Below are 15802 nucleotides of genomic sequence, written 5' to 3' on the forward strand. Positions count from 1 at the left end.
CATATCATTTTCAAATGAGTTTAACAGTATTTTCAGGTTTTGCAGATGTTAGTGTGGAGTGTTTTTCTGAGAGACCGACATAAAAGGGAAGACCAATATTCCATATAAATTTATTTCTCTTTGTCTTTGAGTGCTTCCAGAGTAGGTGCCAAGAGAATTTCCATCATTATCCTCCTCATTCAGAGGAGACCCCTAAACTCTGTCTTTATGCGCCTCCCAGGGGAGAAGATAAGCACTCAGCCTGCTCAGACAGAGTGAGGCCATCAGTGTTAATGCTCCTCCATACTGTGTGTTCACATCATGCAGCAGGTGGCTGCAGGATATTGCACATTTTCATCATGGGAGGCACCACAACCACAGTGATGAACATACAGCTCGCTAACAACAGATGTGTGTCCAGTTTCTGAAAAAAAAAAGTAGTGTTTGTAATGTTACAAGTCTAATTAGCCTCTTTTATTCTGGTGTTGGAATGTAGCAAAAATGTGAGGTGTTAAAAAGGTCATAAACATCAAATACATGTCTGTGACTGTGTAGGTATGTGCAGCGGTGCAGAAGTAGGTTGCATTGAAAAAGAAGACTAATATGAAAACAGCGCGTCCAGAATAAATTGTCTTGTGAGATTTTTATCATCTCAGTGATTATTTTAATTGCGAAATCTGACTGCATTTTAATGTTTGGCATCTGTTATCGGTTAGCTTCTTTAATCATAGGGATGAGTAATCATGTGTGTCGGCGGTGGGCTGTTTCTGCTTCAGACACCTGCTGTGTTTACTGACACCTTGAAACACAGCAGAGAAACTGTGAAATCTGCTGGACTCCTGACCCACTCTGCTGCTGCAGACCTGCTAAATCTCACTTTACACAACAAACTGGTCACTGATGAAAATTGGGTGCTGCAAAAAAATGAAAATAAAAACTCCTCACAGTTACACAATGACTGTTTACATCTGAACTGTTTAGAAGTGACATATGGAGTAATTACTGTAGCTTATCTTGATTATTTCAGTGCTCCAACAGATCTGGATGCAACAGCTTCCATCATGGTGATTTGTCTGGTCTGTGGTCCATTCATTTCGGCCATTCTCCTAATATGCTTTGCAGTAGAAAAGTGTTTGTCAATCGATGATTTTTGTTTGTATTCCACCAGAATGTTGCACGGGGTGCAAAAGTTTTCCTCCACTTTGGTGAAGAACATCAGGACTGTTTTGCTTGGTCTTCAGCAGTAATTTTTTGTTGGTAAATGAGAGACATTAGAATCAGAGATGTCTGCATCTTCAAACCATAAACAAGGAAGTGAATTCGGTGACTCACGTGCATTACGTTTGCGCTGGGAACCGCTATGACTGATGGAACTCATGGCAGAATTCATCGAGATGGTGAATTCATGGAGGGACTGAATTGTCTTCATAACAACTGTAGTTTAAATTCATAAGTCACGTTTCAGTTAAGTTAAATTTCATCCTACTCGATTTTAGATGTTGTTTTACGTTCTGGATTTCGCTTGTTTTTCATTTTGGGTGTTTTATTTTCTCTTTCATCTTTATGATGCTGTGGCATGTCTGAAACAAATCAAATAGGTCAATTTAATGCATTGTTACATGGGTTTCTTCATAGTTCGGAGGCACGTAAAACCTGCAGCTTCACTGTGAAGACAGAAAATAGTCATGGGTCACCTCTGTAGCGCAAATGGTTGAGTGGGCGACCCAGAAACAGGAGCTGTAGTTCCTGAAGCAGCAGTCATGGGTTCGGGTTTGAGTCTGACCCATAGCCATTTGCTGCATGTCTTTCCCTCACTCTTCTTCCCATATTTCCTGTTTCTCTCCACTGTCGACTATAATAAAGGCTAAAAAAGCTAAAAAAAAAAAAAAAAAAGAAAGTAGTTGGACTCACCGGATGTATACTTTGAGTATAAACCTGACATTTCTGACTTTCTCCTTCCCTGTTTTCAAGGAGAAAGAGGGAAATAAAGTCTGTTCTGTGTGTTTTTTTCTTTTCTTTTCTGCAACAAAGAGAAACAGACAATACCAGACAGAACCAATGATGTTTTTCTAATTTTATCTTTCATTAAGTTTGACATTTTCAAAAATTCCACACATGTTGGTTCATTGTTCTGTCCATCTATAATGGATCATTGTTGCTGCTTTTCTCTTCTTGAAATTCACCTTGAAAGAAAAGAAGAAGCAGCACAATATAAATACACTAAAAAAACATTTTAAAACCTGTGACAGTGTCTTCAGATTGAAAATGACCTCTTGGGTGAAATTCAAAGCGAGTTGACAGTTTTTTGTCCCTATACACAGTGAAAACCGCCCACTGACACATTATTAGTGTGACAGTCCTCATTATTACCGGCAGACGTCTCACCGCGTCTTTCCACCAGTGGAATCTCCAAACGATATTAACCACCATCTCCCCCCTATGCAGCGCTGGAACATTTAATGTTAATGTCATTACGCCGTCTTAAAGTATCCCTTTCACATAATCAAAACTGACTGAACGCTGAGTAAGTGAGAGGAGCAAATCACGTTATCCGCAAAATTAAGACAAGTTGAAGAAGAAAGCTTAATAAAACACGTCTCATGAGGGATCCGTGTCGAGTTTCTGGAAACAATCACATCATTCTTCATGGTGTGGAATGAAAACAATATCCTGCTTTTTTAGGGTATTGACAGCAATTCCTGAATTATCTGTCCAATCCAGTCACAACGCACACACACACACACACACACACACACACACACACACACACACACACACACACACACACACACACACACACACACACACACACACATGTTTGTACTTCTATCTTAGTGAGGACATCCATAGGCGTAATGCATTTCCTAGAGCCTTACCCTAACCTTAACTATCACAACTGATTGCCTAACCCTAATCCTTACCCTAACCAAACCTCAATTCATACCTGTTTTCTAAAAACAAGTCTTCACCCTCAAACATGACTGTTTCAAAGTGAGGACCGGCCAAAATGTCCTCACTTTGTAAAAATGTCCTCACTTTGATAGTTAAATGCAGAAAATGGTACTCACCATGTAGCAAGTACAAGAACACACACACACACACACACACACACACACACACACACACACACACACACACACACACACACACACACACACACACACACACACACACTCATAGCACTACATTTACTGAAGTGTAAGTTGCAGTGAGTGGGATGTTGGCAGTGAAACAACAAAATGAATAGTTGGAGGCTATAAAACTGGAACTGGAACAAAAGCTCAGTAGTGGTGTTGAAAAGGTGAAATGTGTGTGTGGAGGGCGGAATTTTTCCTGCAAGTATTTGTCTCTGTTGTATTGTTTCACATCATCAGTCCTCCTCCTGCTGAATACAAGCTGTCAGGACATTAATGACATTTTGATATTAAATTTGAACTTTAGGGTGTTGAAAGTTGAGGTGATTTTCATTTAATGGTTAAAATATTAATGGAATCCTCCACAATGCAAATATATATTTTATATATATATATATTTTATATATACTTTGCTACAGCTCCATCCTGTAAATAAATAAAGAAATAAACATGCATAATAATGATTGTTTAATAATAATAACAATAATAATAATACTAATAATAACAATAATAATAATAATAATAATAATAATTAATAAAAGGGGTAACCTTCTTAAACAGTATACATTTTTCAAATTTGGTCAATATTTGTACAATATTTCTGTCACTGAAATAGAAAATGCTCTTTTAAGATGCATTTTAGATAGATGTTTTTTGCACAAAGTTACTTTTTAATGTTGAATACAGTCTTTTTTAATTAATAAATTTCCCCCCTTATGGTTATTGTCTTCTTATTGGTTATTATTATTATTATTATTAGCAGTAGTAGTAGTAGTAAGGATAATAAATATAATAATAACAGCAATTTTATTAATAATAAAAACGTTAATATTAATGATGAATGAATGAATGAATGAATGAAGCTTAGTATAAAAGACTGAAAGCAGAAAAACATCTAGTTTGACTCTGTTCAAATCCAGAACCAGCACCTCTAAGGATCTCTAATTAAAACTATACGTCTTCGTTGTTCAATCAAGTATTCAGATGGTTTGGTTGCCTGGTAACCTCAGTGATAACACAATTATGGGAGTCACTGTAAAACTCACATAATTAGTGAGCTTCAGAGGTGCTGCTTGCTGTATTTTAAGCATTTTGGATTGAGCCAGACTAGCTGTTGCCTCCTGTATACAGTCATTATGTTAAACTAAGTTGTCTGTACATGTACAAGCTCATTTTACATCATTCTTAAAATGTCTTGAATCACTTGCTTTTGGCAGTGAAGATTCTTTCTGGTGTCATCTGCTCAACTCAAAATTCTCAGTACATCGGTTGCTAATTGTAATCCTCTTAAAAGACTGATATTATCCAATATCCTACTACTGATTTTGCATGTTCTTCATCTCGTATAATTCCCACTCCTTTCTCCTGTTCCTCTGATAGTGTATTCACCTGATTTTATTTTGCCTGCTCCCCTCCATCTCATCTCGCACAATCCTAAGACGTTAATGTTTAGTCTTCCCATTTCCTGTTTGATGTTGTAAAGTTTCCCTGGTTGCGTAAAAGTCTGTATGCTCCAGGTTGCAATTTTCGTCTTCCTTGCTTTCAGTCTGCCAACAGTTGCTGGATTATGATCGGGGTTCACCTGTGACACATGAAGTTCCCTACTGGATACAGCTCCATGACATCATTGGGCTTAAACTGACACTGACTGGAGTTCAAGGTTGTGCTTGGAATAAATACTGAAGTGGTGTTCTGTTGCCTTCTTCAGCTGCAGTGTCCATACTGGACTTGTAACCCTGGCCATTGATCTATGGATTCCTCTGCCCAGCGTTGAGATTCTACAACCACATATTCAATTCAACTGAATCTACTTGTACAATCATCCATCCACCTGCAACTCATGGTCTCATGTAACCCTGGTTAGGAGGCTAAACAGGTGCTACATTTTGCCCAAAGGTGACCTGTAGGCCATTGGACAGAAGGAGCACCGTACACCTCCTTTTGCTGTATAAGTGCAGAACACCTATACAGCACCGAGACCGTGCGTTTAAAAATACTAAACATAAATTATACGCTACTGAACAAAATTAGGAAACGGCAAGCAACACTTTTTGGACACATCATACGTAAAGACACCCAGGAATATATCATCCCAACTGGAAAAATGAATGGGAAGAGAGGACGAGGCAGACAGAGAATGTAAACGATAGATGGACTGACATCATGGCAACACTGAAAGGGCAACAGTCACAATTCAGACAGCAACAGATTGGATTAGATGGAGAGAAATGACCGCCTACGCTGAATGGAATGGCACTTGATTGATTGATTATAAGGCTGCAAAAGCAACAATATAAATGGAATTATTCCTATCAGCAAATTGATTCATGTCTTCCACCAGTAAAGTTTTCTGTCATCAGGCTTCAGCCTCATAGAGACCAGACAGACACCAGAGTAGTGTATTTCCCAAAAATGTCAACAAAATTCCAGAAAGTAAAAACAGACTTGGGTAAACTCTAATAAACCACTAGAATCACTACTGTTTTTTGCTAATGCACATGGCAGTTGATCGACAGGTTTGCAGTTCTTATTTTGACTACAGAGACTGATTTCAGGCCTACAATCACGAGTCTAATTAGTTTCACCAAAATTAATACACAAGTTAAGAAAAAAAAACATCTAAATGTATTACAATGCAGGTTACAGCTGTACAGTTGTTGCTAACTTCATTTATTGGATTGTTGTAGGGAGGGTGTTGATTTATATTTGAAAAAGTGAGTACAAATTTTCTGATCAAGAATTTAAATTTAAAGAGTCCCCATCCCCCACTTTAGCCCATCTAAATCTAAACTTCACTATCAACACCTTCACAAGCTGGTTTAATATATGTTCTTCTCCCATCAGTACAGCTCATCCATAGATAAACAGCCGCATCATGAAGACGTGCTAACTAGAAACAGTGAAGGTGAACTGAATCACTTTTAAAAGGCAATTAGCAGCTGTTGAGACATCTGTAAAGCAGAGGGAGTCAGAAACCGCAGACAGACGGGGACGGGGCTCCACAGGCAATTTAATTAATTGATAGAAAGCTTATCTGCCATCACCCCCATGTGGTCTCATCATCTCCACCCTGGAACTGCCTGAGAGCTGTTGGACTCCACTAATTGAGAGGCACGAACCACACAGAGGAGAGAGTGGGCGTTTCTGTTTGTTTCTCCTTTAAGAATCTGTCAGACTAAATATCTGCCTCAAGTTTGCCTGAGCCAGTTTTACACATCTAACAGTTCTTCTGCCTCCATCTGTTAATATAATCTTGAAAGCTTTTTGGGTGTTTTTGAAAGTTTAATTGACAGTTTGGAGGTTTTATTTCTGCCGACAGACTGTCAGGATTACTTACTGGCTGCTGAACATGTGACGTCACTGCCATCAGTGCTTTACTAATAGAACTAATTAACTAATAATAATAATAACTAATAAACTGATCAAAAAGAAAAAACAGCTTATCATGTGATCTAAAGTCACACTTCTGACATAATTTACATCATACACAATGAGATAACTGAGTTGTCATTGCAGTTTATCCTCAGATGTTTTTAATATGTGGATTATAACAGACTTAATTCAATCTGTGAATTGATTTTTCAGTCAGTCGTTACAGATCTTGTTTGTTAATCTCCATGAGCTGAAATTGCAAGATGATAACAGAAGGCTTTTATCATAGTGTGTATGTAGCGTTTCCATGACGATGGCGAAATTATTTTTTTGTAAAAACACAAAATTAGTGTTGAGGGACAGGGCACTTTTCAAGGTTCAAACAAAATGAAGAAAGCAAAAGATCAAACACAATTGTGTGTGTACTGATGCCATCTGACCAAGCTGTAAGACTCAGTGGAGTTGGAAAATTAGCCTGTGTGCAGAATAAAATGCTACAAATCAATCAGTGTGCTGCAGCCCTCCTTTTGTGCTCAGAAAATTAACTTTTCTCAAGCTGAGAAGCTCCAGATTCAGCTGCATATTGATGGAAGATGAACATAGATCCCTGTTTCTGTTAGGATCTTGCTCTGGCCCCTGTCTTTCTTCCTTTCTTTCCCGTCCAAAAACATGCTGACGTTACTTGGTTACTCTAAATTGCCCGTAGGTGTGAATGTGTGTGTGATTGTGTGTCTGTATATGTAGCCCTGTGACAGACTGGTGACCTGTCCAGGGTGTCCCCTGCCTTCACCCGAGTCAGCTGGGATAGGCTCCAGCACCCCCTGGAACCCGAGTGAGGATAAAGCGGTGTATAGAGAATGGATGGATGGACCTCTTCCTCGTGTCTCTCTGTCTCCCTGTCACTCACCCCCCTGCCCTCCCTGCACTCTACCTGCTGATTACTGCTATGAGCGTCAGCTGCAGTAATCGGCTGAACTCAGCTCACCTGCACACAAGCTCACTTCCTCACTACTTAAACCCTGCTCTGTCACTCGGTCACCATTGGATCATAGATGCTGTTCCCCTCTTGGACTCTGTTGTGCTCCTGTCAGTTTTTGGACATCCTGTCTTGCTCCCTTGGTTTACAGTTTCCCTGTAGTGTGAGTACCTCTCCTTAGCTCTGTTGTATTAAGCTGTTTTGTTTCATAGCATTTAGTGTAGTTTGGTTTTTGCTCTCCTCCCTAGGTCTGTTCTTTGTTTATATAGTAATTTGGATTCTCGTTTAATAAAACAACTCCAATTATTCACCTATCTGCCGGTCTCCCTTTGTCTGCGCCTGGGTTCTGCAGAGCCCCCCCGTAACAGTTTCTACTGTGTTTCCAAGAAGTCTGCTTCAATCAAATTACAAAGAAACATTTATGATTTTACTATTTCATATTAAATATGTATGTATGAACACTAATTTTTGGTTGAGGCAACTGTACTTTGACAACAAAACTAATTATATGGGTCAAAATATAATTGAGGGACTTTTGAAGTCCATGGGATATATCTTGCATCCATTTTTATTAAAAGTTTTAAAAAATTTATTACGATGATGCCTTGGCAAATTTCATAATTATTTATTGTGGAAACAATCACTTTTTAAGAAAAAATGACATATCACTAAAATGTCAACTAAATAAACATCCATGTTGATTTTAGGCCTGAAAGCGACAAAAATGCCAACTATGTGACAAAAAGTCCCACAACTATATAATACAGCTCAGAGTACTATCTTTTTTCCAGATCTTCTAAATGCTGAGTTAGGATTGTTTATTAAAGAACCTTTACCACATACAAAAAGGAATCATCAGCGTAGTGAAACATTCTGAGGCTGTTCTTTTTACTGAATACTTCTGGTTTTCTCACTTTGCTATTCTTTGACATCCACATTTTTACTCTCTACTCTAACTTCTGAATCACCTCTTCTTCACTGGGATGTCGGCATTAATGAGAGCCCCCCCCCCCCTCAGGTTCCTTCTGTCTGTCAGAGGGCAGATCTCTAAGACATGAGGAGGAATTTTCCTCTCTGGCAGTCCATGCAGAGAGATCAGTCAGTGGTACGACAGATCTGTAGACCTGCTGTCAAACTGTGAGACCTGAAATGACAAGGACACAGGAGAAAGAGGCTAATTACAGTGACTGTCACTGCTGTGCATGTTGGCAGCCCCAAAAGGCAGAGATCAAAATTTTGAACTGGTGAACCAGAATATCAATAAATCATCTCTATTCTGCTCATACAGGTTCGCGCAGAGGAATCTCAGCAGCTCAAAGTCAGAATTTAAAGGGTGAACAGGACTATGGAGGTGAATATTGATTTCTGTGTGACTGCTGTGTAAATTTAAAATGTCCAAGTACTGAACAGAGGAATTTCCTAATGTTTGAAGAGGATCTTTGCTTTTCTCTTATTGTGGGACACGAACAAGTTGTCTCTACGATTTCCAGTTGTCTAATGTGCCTTAAAATCAGGAAAGCTTTATATGCGACAACATTTTCTGATTTGTGCAGTTATTGTTTTTTTCTTTTTTCAAACAGTGATATGTATGATTTGAATATCCAGCCCACGAAAAACATTTCGTGGTGAGCGGCACGAAAAACATGACGAAATCGTGTTGGTGCGCACGAAAAAGAAACAAAAAATTTACGTAACAGTTTCACGAATCCCCGTGAGACCGTGTTGGGTATAAACCACTTTCAGCTGTGATTACCACAGCGGGTTTCGTTGTGAGCAACACGAAAAACATTTCGTGGTGAGCGGCACGAAAAACATGACGAAATCGTGTTGGTGCGCACGAAAAAGAAACAAAAAATTTACGTAACAGTTTCACGAATCCCCGTGAGACCGTGTTGGAATATCAACAGATAATGTTCACAAGAAGTCTAAGTGAATAAATTCAGAGGGTATGAAATCCTGACAGACTACGTCTTTGTCATCATAACACTAAAGTCCAAATGTAAGGTTCTTGACTCTAAATGACAGTAACCTTTTTTTTTTCTCCTATTTCTTTAAGAATCTTGAAAAGAGGCATCAACCCATATAGCCTAGAGAGTCTTACTTGACACATGATTTTGATCAGTGGCATCTTCCCTCAAAATTCATCCTCTGATGCTGATTTTCCCCCACTATAGATGAGAAGTTTGGTAAAACTGATGTCTGTTAAAGGTCCCATATTGTGTCCATTTTCAGCAAATTCATTAAAGTCTCACATCTCTTTCAGTGTCTGTAGCTTTAAATGCTGCTGAGCTGCTGCTGTCCCACACCTCCTTCAGGAAGAAGACTCTCTCTGTCTCAGTGGAAGACTCTCTCTGTCTCAGTGGAGGAAAGCGTTGACCACATAGCATCTGACACAGACTTGAATGAGTGGTTGCGACCAGGACTTTCTATCATGTCTAACTTTCTCTGTGAATTATCATTTCTCATGGAAATATTGGTGAAAGTAAAACACAGGCTTTTCAAAGTCAGGTATGTGCTGAGTTTTTTAGATGACATTGTGATTCTAAAATCTGTATTTAACTGGCTAAGAGCAGCAGCCTGGAAATGACTGCTGGTTGACGTGGTCTTAATTGGCTTCATTTCAGTCACTGTTTCATACTTGTTCTGCGGTCTGACAGCTGAAACTGAAAAATCTGAAAATGAGAACAGCTTTATTGGGAATGTGAGTGTGTTTGGTTGTCTGTCTCTGTGTGGTCCTGGAATAGACTGACTGTTTTCACCCAGAGTCGGCCTGGATAGACTCCACTGACCCCACAGAGGATAAAGCGATGTATAGATAATGGATGGATGAATGGAGCAGCTTTATTGGGAATTAATAAGGTCTAGCAGAAGCAAACGTACACCTTCAAGTTTATAACAACCAGAAAACACAGTAAAAATAAATTGTCACCTTTAAAATCTGAAGTAGCTGCTGACTTTCTCATTAATATTCATTTATCTGATCTGCAGAAAGTTTCAATGTGTAGTTTCAGACAGCCTTGAACAGCACATTCCTGGGATCTCGGATGGAGGCTTCCTGTGTCCAGCGGTTACAACCCACAGACTGTCAGATATTAGCTTCTTATATTATTAAATTGAATACATTGTATGCTACAACCTAGCCTGCTAAATAACAAGCAAAACAACCAGATGGTCGTGGTTGTATTAAAATTGATAGAGGATAAAGTAGGTTGCTGGAGGAAAATAAAAAGACAAGTTAAATTTAAAAAGTAGAAACAAAGAGCAAAAGATTCCAGACAAAAGAAGGAAAGTAAGGACATAAACAAAAAGAAGACTTATTCCAGAAGTTAGAGCCACTCTTACCTAATCAGCACTAACAAAATAAAAGCTCATCCACACTCTCTACCTAAAACAAAAACTAGAAATAGGAGTCTCACCCATGTTTAGTGTTTTACAATTTGCCAAAGAGCAAATGGTTGTAAACCAAAAGTCACTTCAACTGCATTTTAACTGGCAATTCATAGAACACAACAGAGAGAGACACATAGATGAGCTGCTGCCATCAAACACCGGCACCAATCCACTCATGAATCAGACAGAAAGGGACAACTCAGGACCAGAGCACCTCTTTGTCTTTGCAGCAGCTTCATTTAAACTGTCTTCTTATCTACCTCATGGCAAGAAAACATGTAATTCTCAAAATGCCCAACTATTCCCTTAATGAGGTCAGTGAGCTGTTGGTTTGATAGCAGAGGTTTAGTCAACCTTTCTTCATTTGTGCTAAAACAAAGCTGTCCAAGCTACTGTTTCAGCAGCAAATAATAATATCTGTCTGGCTTTTTAGTATTTTACATGCACAGGGAGTTTAGACGTTTAACCTCTGTCTCTTTCAGAAAAAGCACAGAGTTGGAATTTATGTGTCTGTACCTTTAGAGTGTTTGCCAGAGATATTGATCCTTCAGGTCGGCCAGGATTTACTCTCGTCATCGTTAAAGCTTCTTCTGTCAAAATGAAGGAGCTACATCAGAGGTATTTGCAGGGATCATTTGTTTCACTTTCAATGATTTGGATCCTCTTATGCGGATGTTTAATAAATACATCATTTGTAATCTTGTGTCTCTTGTGGCCTGATCGCCTCCATCCATCCTCATTTGTGTGCCTCCCATCTCTTTCGAAGTGTTTTACATCCCTCAGAGGATGTAATTGCCAGAAACAGTCTGAGATGTAGGTAAAGGTTGGGATTATTACTGAACCAGCCTCGATGTCATGAGCTGCATTTGCGTACTCAGATATAACAGGATGAGTCAGAGGATACAGTCTTCTAGTTCTGAAAGAATGAGGCACATTTTCTATGAGGAGATAGTATCTATGAGGAGTTTACTGCTTTCAGCACATTATACTGCTCTATATACAACCAGCTATGTTAAATATGTTTGATTATGCATTTATATTTATGTAGCACAATGTCTGCCAATTTAGAAATGCAAATGCAGAAGTCAACATTAGTCATATTACGTTTCATTTTACACATGGTGGGTTAGTGTGGTACATTATGTATAGATGTTTATTTTGCAGAATGTTTTTTTTTTCATGGTAGATTTAAATAACTGGGCTGCAAGAATGGAAATAAAAAATAAGACTTATTGTCTCATTTTTATTTTGTAGAACATATAGTGGAAAAGCTTTCAATTTGACTGAATTAATTCATCGTACCATGGAGAAACCTCAACTTTGGTCATGCAGTTTTGTTTATGAATACAATACTTGTTTAGGTCTAAAGCAGCAGAAATAGTGATGATTGTGTTTCCATTCTTTCTTTATTAAATGTCCAATTTCAAGGCTTTATTTGGGAAAAACACTTAAAAAATCGATTTAATTCAATATCTTTATTGTCATTGCAACCTGTGCAATGAAATTAAGTGCAATCTTAAGCATCCTGTAAGCAGCAGTGTAATGTAGCTTACTGAGGATAAATTGAATGTAAAACAAGTCTCTTGTTAAACACACACGCAAAAAAGTTTTTGGTATTAATTGCACAAATCATAGCAGCAGTATTCAAATCAAATCTCAGTGATTAATTCCACAAAGGTGCAATATACACCACAGATGCAAATCATTCTGCAGGGTTTTAAACATATTCCTTCTCTTTTATTTCACATCACACTCTTCATAAAAGTAATAAATGATCTCAAGACTTTTGCAAACATATTCTGTTTCTCTTTTAATATCAAAGCAGAAAAACACTCCCATAAATATCCTGATTTTTAGTTTATTTTTTGTCTGATTCAAGCTCTAACTTTCTCTAACAGCTGTCTAGATTATTTACAGGCACCATGTAGTGAAGTAAGAGCTGCAACGCTTGCCTCTGAAATGCAGTGAAGCAGAAGCACAAAATGGAAATTCTCAAGAAAGGTATGAGTAATGACATTAATTCTTTCAGGTATTTAAAATGTATTTAGTTACTTCCCACTGCTGGCAAAACACCCATTTGATATTCTCTGCCCGAGGTGTGGAAAATGTGAATCTGCTGCCCACATCTGCTCACTCCTTCAACTGAAAACAAACAGAAGATATGGGCTTGGTACGTAAACATATACACACGTGGACAAAATTGTTGGTACCCCTCAGTTAAAGAAGGAAAAACCCACAATTCTCACTGAAATCACTTGAAACTCACAAAAGTAACAATAAATAAAAATTTATTGAAAATTAAATAATCAAAATCAGCCATCACTTTTGAATTGTTGATTAACATAATTATTTAAAAAAACAAACTAATGAAATAGGGCTGGACAAAAATGATGGTACCCATAACTTAATATTTTGTTGCACAACCTTTTGAGGCAATCACTGCAATTAAACGATTTCTGTATTTGTCAATGAGCGTTCTGCAGCTGTCAACAGGTATTTTGGCCCACTCCTCATGAGCAAACAGCTCCAGTTGTCTCAGGTTTGATGGGTGTCTTCTCCAAATGGCATGTTTCAGCTCCTTCCACATATGTTCAATGGGATTCAGATCTGGGCTCATAGAAGGCCACTTTAGAATAGTCCAACGCTTTTCTCTCAGCCATTCTTGGGTGTTTTTGGCTGTGTGTTTTGGATCGTTGTCCTGTTGGAAGACCCATGACCTGCGACTGAGACCAAGCTTTCTGACACTAGGCAGCACATTTCTCTCCAGAATGCCTTGATAGTCTTCAGATTTCATCGTACCTTGCACACTTTCAAGACACCCTGTGCCAGATGCAGCAAAGCAGCCCCAAAACATTACTGAGCCTCCTCCATGTTTCACCGTAGGGACAGTGTTCTTTTCTTCGTATGCTTGGTTTTTGAGTCTACGAACATAGAGTTGATGTGCCTTACCAAAAAGCTCCAGTTTGGTCTCATCTGTCCAAAGGACATTCTCCCAGAAGCTTTGTGGCTTGTCAACATGCATTTTTGCAAATTCCAGTCTGGCTTTTTTATGACTTTTTTTCAGCAGTGGTGTCCTCCTTGGTCGTCTCCCATGAAGTCCACTTTGGCTCAAACAACGACGAATGGTGCGATCTGACACTGATGTACCTTGGCCTTGGAGTTCACCTTTAATTTCTTTGGAGGTTGCTCTGGGCTCTTTGGATACAATTCCAACGATCCGTCTCTTCAATTTGTCATCAATTTTCCTCTTGCGGCCACGTCCAGGGAGGTTGGCTACTGTCCCGTGGGTCTTGAACTTCTGAATAATATGAGCCACTGTTGTCACAGGAACTTCAAGCTGTTTAGAGATGGTCTTATAGCCTTTACCTTTAAGATGTTTGTCTATCATTTTTTTTCGGATGTCCTGGGACAATTCTCTCCTTCGCTTTCTGTTGTCCATGTTCAGTGTGGTACACACCTTTTCACCAAACAGCAGGGTGACTACTTGTCTCCCTTTAAATAGGCAGACTGACTGATTATGAGTTTGGAAACACCTGTGATGTCAATTAAATGACACACCTGAGTTAATCATGTCACTCTGGTCAAATAGTTTTCAATCTTTTATAGAGGTACCATCATTTTTGTCCAGGCCTGTTTCATTAGTTTGTTTTTTTAAATAATTATGTTAATCAACAATTCAAAAGTAATGGCTGTTTTTGATTATTTAATTTTCAATAAATTTTTATTTATTGTTACTTTTGTGAGTTTCAAGTGATTTCAGTGAGAATTGTGGGTTTTTCCTTCTTTAACTGAGGGGTACCAACAATTTTGTCCACGTGTGTAACTGCATCAACTTTACACAGAATGGATGAAGGAGCTTGTGTCTCGTGCTCAAACCAGATATAAAGGATCCTCTACATGGAGTGAGTCATATGAAGAAAGATTGATTTATGTACAAATCCTGCTTGTCTTTACCCTCTTTTTGAACATGGAGAGCTTACCGAGATAAGCTCATTGCATGCATAACAGCTGGTTTACACTTTGTTTTACTGATCCTGCCTCTCGGCATTATAAATTCAGTGAACAAAAGTACGAACAATAAAAGGGTCAAGCTACAGACATTGAAAACACATCGACTTAGTTCGTAGATGCTCAGATTTAAATTCCACTGGATATCAAAGAGCATATTATAATGAGCTGCTGCAGGAGAAAAGATTCTCCGTCCGTCAGCTTGTGTGGGTGGACAAGTAGTGAATAAAGTGGATGTTTGTTTTGACAGACCTTGAGGAAGGTCCCTATTTCTGTCTGCTGTGTTACTATAAAGAAATCTGTTGTGACAAAGGTGCTGCGAAAAGAAGAAGAGTGCAAATGCTGCTCACATAAAACACCATTTCAGCACATTTGCTTTCAGTGCTGAAGTGAAACTTTCATCAGCTTCTATAGAGTGGTCGAACGCACAATATAGGAGAGAGATCTTGCTCAGCCGCGACATTATGTGGAAATAACGTCAAGAGCACAATATAATCATCCACAATACTCAGGAAAAAACTCACATTAATCTTGTGAGTCATTGTTATTTGGTTTTCAAAGTGATATCTACACATTTCCTGTAGGTCACCAGTAAAGTCACTGCAGGATCGTAGGAGCTGAGAAGTACCATTTGCCCACCTAATGGTGAGAGTTAAAGGTCAGGCGAAAATTGCAAATAATGACCTGATGTGCCATCTCGTCAGATAAAAACAGGCCCACTGTCAGCTTTAATGAAAATGTGTTCTAATGGATATCCTGCTGGGGAAATTGGCTCTGTGAGCTCAAATGCATTTAAAAGAACACGGCCCACTTAATACTTAAAGCTTTTAAATATCCCTTCCTCTAATGCATATTAGATGTATCTTTCCATTTCCACATGATGACTGGAAATCAGTGTGGCTGCTCTGTTTGTCTGGAACACAGAGTATTAAAACTTGCTGTG

This window comes from Acanthochromis polyacanthus, chromosome 9 (assembly GCF_021347895.1).
Source record: "Acanthochromis polyacanthus isolate Apoly-LR-REF ecotype Palm Island chromosome 9, KAUST_Apoly_ChrSc, whole genome shotgun sequence".
In the NCBI taxonomy this organism is placed as follows: Eukaryota; Metazoa; Chordata; class Actinopteri; family Pomacentridae; genus Acanthochromis; species Acanthochromis polyacanthus.